The sequence below is a fragment of the Onychomys torridus genome, chromosome 1, assembly GCF_903995425.1.
Source record: "Onychomys torridus chromosome 1, mOncTor1.1, whole genome shotgun sequence".
Taxonomy (NCBI): Eukaryota; Metazoa; Chordata; class Mammalia; order Rodentia; family Cricetidae; genus Onychomys; species Onychomys torridus.
In genome coordinates this window covers 33,284,694-33,294,046 of record NC_050443.1, presented here as the reverse complement: position 1 = coordinate 33,294,046, position 9,353 = coordinate 33,284,694, and the positions used below count along the sequence as shown (strand labels likewise).

The 9,353-nt window shown below is 39.9% G+C and overlaps 1 pseudogene; it reads left to right on the top strand.

Annotated features, from left to right (window-relative positions):
- Nucleotides 1-340: 340 nt before the first annotated feature.
- On the top strand, nucleotides 341-5,426 carry LOC118595797 (annotated as a pseudogene).
- Nucleotides 5,427-9,353: the final 3,927 nt, after the last annotated feature.

The following is a 9,353-nucleotide window of genomic DNA, read 5'->3' as shown; positions in this document are numbered from 1 at the left end:
GGAGCCATAAGGTGTTGGCATTGCTAGAGGATAAGAAATGGGAGCCAGGCCGAATACTGAGAACAGTCTTGTGAAGTGCATGACTCAAAGGAGTGACACTCATAAGCCCACATTCATGTCCAGGAAACCACAGGTCTTTCTTCCCCTCTTGATTATCCTTCCTCAAGCACCAGTCTTTCTACAGTCTTTGTACTACAGACATGTTTTATACTGACAACTGACTCAGAGGATGCTTCTGTTTGCCACATACCAGCTTATCACCTCCCATAAGAAGAATGGAGGAAAGGTAAGATGCCTTTGGTGACATTCTTCTCAAAGCTATTATCTATTTTCTTGGTCCATGACCATAAAACTACACCAGAGGTGGAGAATCCAAGGAGCCTCATGCATTTCTGCAGAAATAGGAGTCATGAAGGTCCTTCATGACAGCTCTGTGGGCTGGCAGACTGCAGTGTGGGAGTTTGAAGCCAGTAAGCCAAGGCAATGCCCTCTCTATTCTTTCTTGCATTCTTCTCTCAGCCCAACTATTCACACATGTTCCTATTGTGAGCATTCTGCCATTTTCCTGACATGGCAAGCATATGAATCAGGCACCGTCTCTAAAAGCACAGTTCTGTCAGCACCTCAGTCACTGTGTTTCTTGCAATGGAAAGTTTCCATCTGTTGTGTCCTGTTGCAGTAGAAAGCAGATGGTCTAAAAATGAGCTACTAACCCAATTAATTATATTTTATCAAAAATGTACATATTTAGGGAAAGATACATGAGATGTTGAACCCATCCCCAACCCAGAAAAGGAACAAGGGGTGTGGAGCTTTACCAATTGTTAGCAAAGGAGAAGTCATCTAAACCCATATAATTGCAGGGTTCCCATGCAATTCCCCAGTCATTCAATATTGATCAATTTTATTTTTTGGTCATTTAATTTATACATACAGTGTATGCTGATTACTCTCCTCAACTCTCAATTATCCTCTCTCTGTTGATCTCCCTCTCTGCCAGTTCCTTATTGAGATCATGATGTATAATGTTTTGTAATATTTATTCCATATGCCCATTGGTGGTTTGAACTATCTATTGACTCCTATATTGTTTACTAGTGGGTACCTGATTACTTCTTTTCTCCTATCAGTCGTACATCAATTATTCAGCTGGGAGCAGCAATCTTTCCAGAATCCATACTTCATCCATGTCTGGCTATTGATTGGAACACTTTTTTTTTTGTGTAGAATCTATGTGTACATTCCAAACTGCTGTGAGTCTGTGACTTGAGTGACTGTGTCTTGTCGAGGGGGTGTCATTTTGAAGCTCTTCTCTTTATTTTTCCTGCTCTTACATTCTTTCTGCTCTTCCTTCTGCAATGTTACCTGAGCCTTAGGGAAAATGGAATGAATGACTCTCAACTTTTACCCAATCTTAGTACCGTGTCTAGTAATGATTTTCTTCTTTTATGACCATTGACTTGAAAGAGAAGTTTCTCTCATTAAAGCTCAATGTAATGTCCATAACTAGTATTAACATAAATATTCAGAGAGCAATACTATGCTGTCAATTTAGTTCAACAATTGAATTCAGTTCCACCACAGGGCATATGACCTCCCTAGTCTTATGTATTTGATCTGATTTCCAGCACAAAGCAAGTGTTCCTTCATATGTAGTGGCCTTCAAATCCAATCAGGAAGCAGTTAGTTCCCCCATAACAATACTGCCACTATTGTAAACATATGCATTTCTTACCTGGAAAGTTACTCTCATAGACTGCAGGATTCATAGCTGGGTAAAACCATGGATGTGATTTGTCCCTCAGGATCCTGCAGAACACCTTCTGGGACTGTGAAAGCTAGCTCCAGCAGGGAGGAAGATTCCACCTTGTTACTAGCTTGTTCTATGTATGTATATCAAGATGTATGGTATCTTTAGCAATACGGTCTGCACACATAGTGATGATGAAAAATACTAAAGGAATGACAAGAATCTGTATTATTTTGGGCACCTGTGGTGACCCCTTGCCCAACAACTCATAGAGACTTATAATATGTCTGGCAGGGTATTTTGTTTAACAATTCATGGCTCCTCAAAGCAGCTTCATCCAGGTACATAATGCAGCCCCTTTTAACCTCATTTTTCAAAAATAATAATTTAAAGTTCAGTTTCAAAATTGTAGGTTTCTTTGTGCCCTTCATTTTGATTAACCCTCTTAATCTACTCTTACTTCCCTATTCCTCCATTTCTTCCCTCCTTCTTTCTATCCCCATATCCCTCTTTGTATTTTCATATTTCCTTCCATCCATTCTTTTGCAACCATTAAGGCATATTCCTTTCCAAGAAAGTTTTATAGTGTCCTGGCTTCCACAAATAATCCAAAGAGATCACAAAGAATTAAAAATTTGAAGCTAGGATCCACAATTTGAGCAGAATATTTTACATTTGTAGTTTTGTTGTTCCTGAGTTTTCTCTCTCAATACAAATTTATTTCAGTTCCAGCCAACTAAATGAAATCTGCAAATATAACATGTGTTTACAGATGAATATGTTCCACTGTATATGTGTACTCTACTTCACTTTTCACCCATCAGTTGATGAACATCTTTGCTGATTCTCTATCCTAGTTATTGTGAATAGAATCACAACAATTAACATGGATAGTGAAGGATTATTTTTATTAGCATAGTAAGTCTTTAAATTATATGTCAAGGCATGGAATACCAGGTACTATCTACGTTGAAATTACTATTACTGTGATGAAACATAATGACAAAAGCAACTTGGGGAAGAAACTGTTTGTCTTATGCTTCCCTATCACAGCTCATCATCAAAGAAGTCAAGACAGGGGCAAAAGCAGCTCAGGAATCTTGAGACAGAAGCTGATGTAGAGATCACAGAGGAGTGCTACTTACTGGATTGTTCTTTATGGCTTGCTCAACCTGCTTTCTTACAGAATCCAGAACTATCCAATCAGAGATGGCACCACCAACAGTGAGCTGGGCCCTTCTCCATCAATGATTAATAAAATGCCCCACAGGCTTACATGCAGCTTAATCTAATGGAGGAATTTCCTCAGTAGAGGCTACTTCCTCTTCCATGATGCTTACTTACATCAAGTTGACATCAAACTAGCCAGTACATGTACTGTAACAGTTCTATCTCATTTTCTGTGGAATCATCATACTGATTTCTCTTGTGGTAGTTTCAGTTTTAATTCTCACCAACAACAGTAAATGAATGTTTCTCTGTCCCCATATCTTTATCAGCATTTCTTGCTCTTTGGATTCTTGATGATAGCCATTCTGCTTGGGATAAGATAGACTCTCAAAGCAGCTTTAATTTGCATTTTCCTGATGGCTACTGATGTTGAATACTTTTCAAAATGGTAGCAGATATTCATATTTCTTCTTTGGGTATTTGTCTGTTCAAATTTATAGTCCATTCCTTGATTTCTTGCTTCTTTTCTTGATGTTACACTCTTTGAGTTCTTTATGTTTTCTAGACAATAGTCTTCTCTGTGTGTATGGCTGGATAAATGTGTTGTTTTTACTTCAGTCCAGTGTTTATTCCTGTCTTCTTTAAGGTCTTTCAGGTGTTTATTCAAATCCTGTTTGAATTCTTTGACCTCCTGAATATGCTTGTAACTCTTCTTCTGAATCCCGTGTCTTGAGCTTCATCTAAATTGTACTCCCTGATCATACATGCTGCGGGATTCATGATCTTTAGGAAAGACATACTGTTTTTATTTTTCTAATGCTTGTGAATTTACTATGGGACTTGGGCATCTGGAGTTTGGTTCTTGGTCATACCTTTAGTTTGCTCACCTTTTTGAGTCCTGAAGTGGGTCATAGACTATATACTTCTGGGGGAAATCCCAAGGAACAATTTTGTGGCAGAGGGAGTCTCTTATCAGGGGCCTGTGAGTACCTACAGAGAAGATCAAGGTGCGGTATCTAGCTGGATATCTAGGATAGTCCTAAGAGGGTGTAAACAAGGAGAGTGGTTTCTATTAGAATGGGTATGACACTTGATTGGCAGTTAAATATTCTCTCAGGGTGTGGAACATTATCATTCACTGCTTTTCCAGCTCTGAGATATTTACACAGAACTCTACTTCTGGCTTCCAAGTTCCTGCATCAGAGAAGAACCAGTCTTAGGACAGAAAGAATTTGGGTTCACAGTTCTGTTTCTTTCTGACACAGGCCAACACACTGAGTGTCTATACTGAGACAACCAACTACTCATATCAGTATAGGACATGGGTTGTAGATAGCCCAAATAAATACAAACTGGATTTAAATTAAAGCTCTAGAAATAATTGGTTTTGATAAATTACTTACTCTCCTCAGTCTTGTTTCTCCTCCTTATGAACCTGCTCAGTCATTACCACAGAGCAGGGTGGTCCTGGGAACCAGAGAGTATGCAGCATCTGCTTATGTTTTTCTTTCTTTCTTTTTTTTTTTTTGTTCTAGAAACACTACTGGAGATTTCCTATGTAAGAATATCAGCATCTTAACCTGGGAGACTACCATTACAACACCAAAAGGAAGCATCTACACTGACTTTTCAGATTATGTCATCATGTTCCAAGCCATGAGTTTTCTTTCCCTCATCTTTGCCCTGGTTGGGATGGCAGGAAATGCCATAGTATTGTGGCTTCTGGGCTTCCACATTCTCAGGAATGCCTTCTCTGTCTACATTTTCAACCTGGCTGTGGCTGACTTTCTCTTCCTCTGCTTTCCCTTTGTATATTGTATTCTTTTTATCATTTACATCTTCTACTCAATTTCCATCCACATCCCTTTGCTTTCCCTTGTTGTGTCAACATTTGCTTATCTTTCTGGTCTGAGCATTCTCAGTGCCATTAGCATTGAATGATGCTTGTCTGTCATGTGGCCCATCTGGTACTACTGCCAACGCCCAAGGCACACATCAGCTGTCACATGTGCCTTGCTTTGGGCTCTGTCCCTGCTGTTGAGTCTCCTGCATGAGAAGGCATGTGGCTTATTGTTTAATGATTTTGAATTGTTTTGGTGTCCAATATTTCAATTCATCATGGCTTTATGGTCAATTACTTTATTTGTGGTTCTTTGTGGGTCCAGCCTCACCCTGCTGGTGAGGATCTTTTGTGGCTCACAGAGGATTCCTGTGACCAGGCTGTATGTGATCATTGTACTCACAGTGGTGTTCTTCCTGATCTTTGGTCTACCTATGGGGATCTACTGATGCTATTTGTGATTTTTATTATGTGACAATATTTCTATCCTATATTAACAGCAGTGCCAACCCCATCATTTACTTCTTTGTTGGCTCCATCAGGCACCAGAAGTTCCAGCAGAAGACTCTCAAGCTGTTTCTGCAGAGCCTTGCAGGACACTCTTGAGGAGGAGGAAGTGGAGACAAAGGTTCTTTAGGAGAGGTCAGAGAAATGGGAACACTCTAGTGCAGCAGCTAGGAGATACCCTGGTCAAAGAGAAGTGGTTTTGAGAGCGAAATTTTTCTTTATGTTTGGGCTATTTTTATAATATTTTTAGGTTTGATGCTAGACCTCAATCAGTTAAAAAAATCATTGTTGTGGAAGTTGAATGACACAGAACTTTTTATACAAACACTGACCACAGTGTTTCTGGAACTGTCTTACTCAGGGCTTCACCATCTCTTTTTGATGGGGCTCCTTGTAAATGCTCTGGTGTCAAGGACTGCTTGTAATGTTTCAAATCCCTCCTTCATCTGAAGATTCAAGAAAGTGCTGGAAATGGTTGCATTTCTTTAGTTACTGAAATTTATAGTGGTTAGGTGAATGTTATGTTTTTCAAAACTTCCTTTTTTTAAAAAAAATTGTTTTTCCTCTTTCTCAACAATTGGACTCCTGGAGCTCCACCTGGGGCCCGGCAGAGGATCTTTGCATCCACTTCCATCAGTTATTGGGTGAGAGTTCCAACACGACTATTAGGGTGTTTGGCCATCTAATCACCAGACCAGGACAGATCAGGCTTTCTCTTGACCATTGCCAGCAGGGTCTGGGGAGAAGGTGAGGGCGGGGGTGGGAGGGGATAGGACAGTGGAACCCATGGCTGATGTGTAAAACACAAATATAATAAATAAAAAAGGAAAAAAATGTTTTTCAGTGTTTCAAGTGTTAAATAGATATACTTATAATTCAAGTTGTTATTAATTTCTACATGTTTTGAAGAATTTGTGGAGCTATAGTCTTTCTTATATACATTGCTTAGTAAACAAATATCCATTCTCAAGAGAAGTCTGTATTAAATTTCTTATCACCTAGTAGGGTCCTCACCTCAAAGTTCACTATGTCTGCCATTTTCCACATTGGAAGAGTCTGGTCATGTTTTGTAATGAGATCCATCAACATCCATGCACATCTGAAGGTAGAGGGAGACTCTCCTCTGTGGTTCCATTCACAATGTCTTGCTTATCATTCCATGTTCAAGTCCTTTCTCTTCCTTTGTTATCTTTGCCAAGATTCTCCTCTCTCTGACTGTCTAATGCCTTAAGACAAGTTTCTAATGAGATCCTTTAGAATAGGTTCCCTAGAAATGAAACTTGTTTCAAATTTATACTATTTTCAGGAGCCCACAGCATTTATTCCTTAAATTATGCTTGTTTTAGTAACATGATCTATAAAATATGATTTCAATTTTAAGGATGAAATATGTGATAATTTTAATTGAAGCACAATTAAGAAAGGGTAATATGAATAGACCAAAGAGAACAAATGAACAAGTTTTCTTAAGTGAGTGTAGCTGCAAGACTGAGAAGCAATCAAGACCCAGAAATATCTCTTACCTCTCTACACTTCCATTTCCTCTTCATTTGTAACTTTTTGCTTCAGATGTCAGTTCTGTCCATATTTCTCTTCTGAAATAAAAGTTAGAGTCCATATTGGAAGAGTAAAACATGAAGATTGGTATACATGTGGTGAAATGGTTGTTACAGTTGAACAAAATAATGTATATGTCATCTCATGTAAATATTAATTTTTCTCCTTGTAGCAAAAACTTCATATGTAGAAAAGGTTCTATTGGCAATGCACTGTTATCACATAGATATCTCATGATGTTTATTACTGTGATGGTTTGAATGACAATGACCCTTAAAGGGCTATGTATTTGAATTCTTGGTCTCCACTTGGTGAAGCCAGTTGGGAATGATTAAGAGGTGAGACCTCATTGGTAGTGATGTGTCACTGTATGGTGCACTTTGGAGATGGTAAAGGGGGTGCACTTTAAGGTTTCAAAAGCCCACTTTATTTCCATCTCCCCTTTCTCTTTCTGTCTTACAATTGTGAATCAGATGTATGGAGTCAGTTACTGCCTATTTGTTGGCCTACCACCACTAACTCTCTGGAACTGTGACCCCCAAATTAATATTTTTAGAAGCTTCTATGGTCAAGGTAAGTAGAAAAGTAACTAAGACATAAGTTGATAGCAGGGAGTGGGATATTATTGTGAGAGGCTGACCTTGATTCTTTTTGGAGGAATGTGGAAGATTTGGGGACATTGAGATAGGAAATCAGTTGAATGCTATAAGTGGGTATCAAGTAGAAACTTGGAAGCTAGTAATGTTGCAAATGCCAAGGACTATAAAGGACTATAAAGATCAACTCAAGGGGTTACAGAAGGGAAAAATGGGCTAGAGACTATTCTTTTGATATTTTGGTGAAGAATGTGACTGGTTGTGTCCTTGTCTTAAGAATCTGCCTGATGCTAAAGTTTTGGGGATTCAGTAGAGCCTGGCACACTGAGCCTAGTCAGGTCCAAGCTCCTTCCCACTGCACTAAGATTACACAATGCATCACACCACAGGCACAGGGCTCCCAAAAGCCTGCCCATGCACCAGAGATGGATCCCAATATCCATGCCTGGGTGACCCTCAAACAGTTCAAACCAAACAATTGTCTACCATATCCAGAGGCCCTAATCCAGTCCCATGGGGACTCCACAGCGACTAGTCTACAGTTCATGGGCTTTCACTAGTGTGGCCTGTCATCTCTGTATATCTTTCCATCATGCTCTCACCATCTCCAGCCTGCAGAATTCCTCCTCTCTCTCATCAATTGGATTCACAGAGCTCAGCCAGGTGCATCTCTGCATCTGTCTCCATCAGTCACTGGAAAAATGCTCTGTGAAAACAGTTAGGGTATTCACTAGACTGGTCACCAGAGTAGACCAGTCCAGGCACCCTCTAGACCACTGCCAGCAGTCCAAGGTGGGATCAGCCTTGTGGATTCCTTAGAGCTTCCCTGGCACACTGCCTCTTACTGTTCCCATGTTGTCCTCATATATCATGGTATCTCCCTTCCTGACCTCTCACTCTGTCCACGTTCCAGCTTGACCTTCCCATTTCCCTATGTTATCATGCTCCACATTTTGCTTTCCACCCACCCCCACTCCTAGACTACACATGTAGGTGTCAATCCACTTCTCCTTTGCTGGGCTATCCATGTGTCCCTCATAGAGTCTTTCGCTGTTGGCCAGCCTCTTTGGAGCTGTGGGTGGCAGTCTGGCCATCCCTTCCCTCATCTCTAGTATCCACCTATGAGTGAATACATACTGTTTGTCCTTCTGGATCTGGGCTACCTCACTCAGGATGATATTTTTCTAGTTTCATCCATTTGCCTGCAAATTTCATTTTTTTTAACTGCTGAGTAGAACTCCATTGTGTGTATGTGCCACATTTTCTTTATCCATTATTCAGTTGAAGGGCATCTAGGTTGTTTCCAGGTTCTTGCTATTATGAATAATGCTGATGTGAACATAGTTGAGCATGTGTCCTTGTGGTATGATTGAGCATTTCTTGGGTATATGCCCAAGAGTGGTATAGCTGAGTCTTGAGGAAGACTTTTCTCAATTTTCTGATAAACCACCATACTGATTTCCAGAGTGGCTGTACAAGTTTGCATTCCCACCAACAGTAGAGGAGAGTTCCCCTTGCTCCATATCTTCTCCAACATAAGCTGTCCTCAGTGTTCTTGATCTTAGTCTTCTGCCAGGTGTAAGATGGTATCTCAGTGTTGTTTTGATTTGTATTTCCCTGATAACTAAGGATGTAGAGCAGTTCCTTAAATGTCTTCCAGCCATTTGAGATTTTTTCTGTTGAGAATTCTCTGTTTAGCTCTGTAACCCATTTTTAAATTGGGTTGTTCAGTATTTTGAAGTCTAGCTTTTTGAGTTCTTTATATACTTTGGAGATCTGCCCTCTGTCAGATGTGTGGTGGGTCAAGATCTTTTCCCATTCTGTAGGTTGTCATTTTGGCTTATTGACCATTTCCTTTGCTCTACTAAAGCTTCTCAGTTTCAGGAGGTCCCATTTATTAATTGTTGCTCTCAGTGTCTGTGATATGGGTGTT